Here is a 4857-nt window from a genome sequence, read left to right on the forward strand (position 1 = left end):
CCACCCAGCCCCTTCTGAAATTGTTCTTCCTCCTCCGCTGTCTCATTCTTTTCTCAGGGATTCAAGTCTTGTAGGTCTTAGTCATTTTAAATTGTTTTTATTTCAGGTTGTCTTTCAGATAGCCTTTCTATCATCTGAAGTTCACAGCCACTGAATCCTACTGTTTGTTTTAAGTACTGAATCTCTTGCGTGGTGCCTTGTTTCCATGTGTCCATATTTTTTTCTAAGATTTTATTGATTCATTCATGAGAGACACAGAGAGAGAGGCAGAAACACAGGCAGAGGGAGAAGCAGGCTCCATGCAGGGAGCCCGATGCGGGAATCGATCCCGGGACCCCAGGATGATGCCCTGGGCTGAAGGCGATGCTAAACTGATGAGCCACCTGGACTGCCCACTCACACATTCTTATGTTAAGTTCTCACTTTGGGGTTTGGAGGACTTTATTGGTAAAAGAAATTCAAACTCCAAACCTCTCTGGGGAGCTGGACTCCCAAGATGTTAACCATGAGGGAAACTGGGTGAGGGGTACGTACAGGAACCTTGTGTACTATCTTTGCAACTTCTCAGCAAACCCCAAATTATTCCAAAATAAAAAGGTAATGTTTTAAAAATGAAGCCCCTGGGTTACTGAACTAGTTAAACCCATAGGTAGCTGTGAAGTCAGCTTGTATGTTTACTGGTCTCATTTTCACCTCCTTCTTCCTCATGGCCATCTGCAATACCCCTTCTTCCTTGCAAGTTCAGCTATGAATTTATTTTTTTTAATTTTACTTATTTATTCATGAGAGATACACAGAGAGAGAGAGAGAGGCAGAGAGGGAAGCAAGCTCCATGCAGGGAGCCTGATGTGGGACTCGATCCCAGGACTTCAGGATTACGCTGTGGGCTGAAGGCAGGTGCGCAGGCGCTAAACTGCTGAGCCACCCAGGGGTCCCCTCAGCTATGAATTTAAAATAGCTATTTTGAATTTAAAGAATTATAACATTCTTTGTTATAATTTATGTAGCATTTCTGGGAGTTATTGTAGATAGATTTTGAGATCCTACCAACCTCACTACTTATGGAATCTTAACTCCTCACTTTCTCTTTAATCCACACAAATCAAGCTTCTATCCTCACGGCTGAAACTGCTCTGGTCAACCTCACCAGTAGCACTCATCGTGCAAACCAGTGGTTGATGCTTAATCGTGGACTTGATCTTTCATTAGCGTTTGAACAGTTGCACATGGCTTCCTTGAAACCCTGTATTACCTTGGTTTGTCACTTATTTCACTGGTCTCTCCTCAGACTTCTTGGTGGACTCTGGGTCCTTTGCTGAACTTTCAATGTTTGGGTTTTTTTTCTAAAGATTTTTATTTATTTATTCATATGACACACACACACACACACACAGAGAGAGAGAGAGAGAGGGAGAGAGAGGGAGGGAGAGATACAGGCAGAGGGAAAAGCAGGTTCCATGCAGGGAGCCTGATGTGGGACTCAATCCCAGGACTCCGGAATCACACCCTGGGCCAAAGGCAGGCACTAAACCACTGAGCCACCCAGGCGTCCCATCCGACCTTTCAATGTTGAGTGCCTCAGGACTCAATCTGCCACCCGGTCTCATATAATTTTACATCCCTCCCTAACTGATTCTGTTCAGTCCAATGATTGAAATGTCATATGTATGCTAATGACTCTCAAATTGAGGTCTTATGACCTGATTTCTTCTGTGCCCACCTCTGGCTCCCCAGACTCATGTATACCATATAACTGCCTAGTCAACATCCCTACCTGAATATTAAACTTAATCTGACCCAAACTGAACTCTGGATTTGGTTCTAACAATAACAGAATAGGTTGTCCACCATATGCCTGTGGTAGGCCTGGGCCAGGCCTGGTGATGTGGCAGCAAAGAGAACAGAAAAATAAATCCCTAGGGCAATGCAAAGCCTTCTCTGTGGGGTAGCAGGTAGACCTTTCAGTGTGAGCTTGCCCCTTCCCCAAGTCTAACAGATGAGACAGTAAAACCAGAGTTCTCTGCATTAACCACCAAATTTCTGGCATACCTCACGAAGACCCTCAATCCAGAAACCTACTACTTCACTATGTTTGGAGAATAAACCTCTAGAGGAGCCAGCATGAAGGAGGGAAAGTTGCCTACCTATTTGGATCAGGGGAAGAATTCCTGACATCTTTTTCTTTCTTTCTTTTGTCTTCATTTAATGTCATATTTTTTCTCATCGCATTGGGTCGGGAAAGGAAAGAATCATGAACCATTATCTTCCAGACAGAAATGGAATCCAGGTTCCAATTTTCTTTAATTTCAGGATCCGAATCAGAGTCAGAGGAGGCTGATCCCTGTTGGGACCTGGGGGCTGCTAAGAGAAAGGTAGGAAACAGGAAATGAATGTACTTGATTTTGGAGGTTGCGTGTCCCAGGGCTCCCATTCAGGTACCTGAGGACCCTCCGCGTAGATCACATGTGGAATACGGATGGTGCAGGCCTGAGGCTGGTCTCAGGAGGTGCGAAGTCAGCCCCATGTGCAGAGGAAGGACCTGAGAAGCCACTGTCCCCTCACCTGTACCCCAGGATCCTGAGAAGGGCTTCTTGATAAGGACAGGACCAGGTCTGCTCCTCGGCCTCTGGTTGGCCTCATAAATAGTAGAGAGTAAATCCTGCAAATGTATGAGCATCTGGAGACGTGGCTGCCATTTTTCTTCATGCCCCTGTGCCTGAGACCCTGGCCAGTTGCTTTTGACCATATATGATTCTTCCTCACTTCTTCACATTCAAGGAGTTCTCATTCTTGTGGGACACTCTGGATTGCCTAGTCACTCTAAGTCTAATTAACAGGCCTATGGGCTTTTTCTGATCCCTGGGTTTCTTTTTCCTCCTTTACTTCCTGGAGGTTTCTAGCAATTTCAGCCTGATGTGTCACTTGGTCTGTTTTTACTCCTGTGTTTTCTTTTCTTTTCTTTTCTTTTCTTTTCTTTTCTTTTAAGACTTTATTTATTTATGAGAGACACAGAGAGGCAGAGACACAGGCAGAGGGAGAAGCAGGCAGAGGGAGAAGCAGGCTCCATGCAGGAAGCCCGACATGGGACTTGATCCCAGGACCCCAGGATCATGCCCTGGGCTGAACGCGGCGCTAAACAGCTGAGCCACTTGGGTTGCCTATATTCCTGTGTTTTCCCTGCAGCCACAAGGTTATAATCCAGGGTGGGGAAAGGGCTGGCCCTTACTGGCCGATGCTGCAATTCAGCAAGCTGGAGGTGCCCCAGTGCAGAAATGTGCCTGCTCCTCTCTGCTCTGGAGATTTCTAACTGCTTTTGCAAAGGATTTTCAACCCATGTTCATGGGTTCATGTCTCCCATCCCATGTCCAAAGGAACCTGATGCTTCCAATTCCTGAGGCTTCCGCTTGTTCTGCAGCATAACTGGGTTGCTCATCGGCTTTCCCCACTCCCCATTTAGGACTAAGGTTTCTCCCATCTGTCAATTTTGTCATTTCCCTTTTGCTTTCCAATTTAAGAAGCGTTGTGGGCTGTTGTCTCTTTTCCAATTTTCTTGAGTGTTTGTCTTTTTAACCAGACTTTTTTACCATTATTTTAGTTAGCTTGTATCATCTTCCAACTTGAGCCCCAAATCTGGAGATTTAATATAGAGAGATAAAAAGCCCCTCTTGAAGGCAGAGGTCAGGATGGAGCAAAGGTGAGGATGTTAATGCCTCTAGGGGCCGAAGGAATCTACCTACAAACTGAATTATTTGGAGTTCCCTGGGAAGCTTTGAGACCTCATTCATACTTGTTGACCTAAGAGATTGCCCAGGGAACTCTCCCTCCACTCAAGCAAAGCATTCATATGCAAACATTCTGAGATAAATCATTTATTCTCTGTACCATCCAACCCCCTCCACAGTTTTTACCTCTAGGAAGCAGGGTCCCTGCAAAGAAGGAAGGCCACCAAAGTTGGAACAAAGGCTCCCCAGAAGAAAATTTAGTAATTATGCTTCAATCTGTACCCCCGTGAGAGTTGATCCCTCAGTGATTTCCTGCTGTACCACAAGCATACTTCTCTCTTAGCAGATAGCCTCTGATCTGATTAAGCTAAATTCATATGGAAATGCATTCCCTGACTCTACTTTTTAACCTGAGAATCTCATGTAGTTAATTTGGTAGATTTTCCATTCATTTTCTGCTTCAGTGAGTCCAACAGATTCAGCAGTTAACCCCAATTTAGAGATAGGGAAGACAGGAAGATTCCTGCTGGAGGTCCCAAAGGATCAGCTGGCTGCCTTTCACTTCTTTTGGGTTGTCGAGAAGTCCATCCAGAGCAGCTCCTTTGCCTCTGAAGGCAGTTTTGCCAGCTGAGTGCACTACAGCCTCACCTTGTCCAGGGTCTAGGTTTTGGGAAATATTTAGATGTACATTTATTGGAATTACTATTTTATTTTACTTGCACAGTCAATAAGAAGACAGTAGACACAAGGTCTGAGGTTTCCTAATTAACAGAAGGGACATCAGGTTATGTAAAAAGATCAGTCTTGTTAAATCAAGGCTATCAAAGTTCAACTCCAATTTAAGTGAATAAATTCCATTTTCTACTGCAAACATATTCTTGATTAAAGAAACACTGCAAAGTTGTATTTGCTTTGCAGTAGACAGGGGATCAAATGATGACTGATGGATGAGTGAAGGAAACACACGTGAGTAGTATTAGATATTCAGGAAAATTGTTGGTATTTCTTACTGACCATAAGAGATAGAGCCTTATAAATTACAATTAAATAAGTCCTTTTCTCCACCTATCTACTCCCGTTATTTCTGAGATAACCAGATTGCCAAGTTGTACGTGTGTGTGTGTGTGTGTGTGTG

The sequence above is a fragment of the Nyctereutes procyonoides genome, unplaced genomic scaffold (genome assembly GCF_905146905.1).
Source record: "Nyctereutes procyonoides isolate TBG_1078 unplaced genomic scaffold, NYPRO_anot_genome, whole genome shotgun sequence".
Lineage (NCBI taxonomy): Eukaryota > Metazoa > Chordata > Mammalia > Carnivora > Canidae > Nyctereutes > Nyctereutes procyonoides.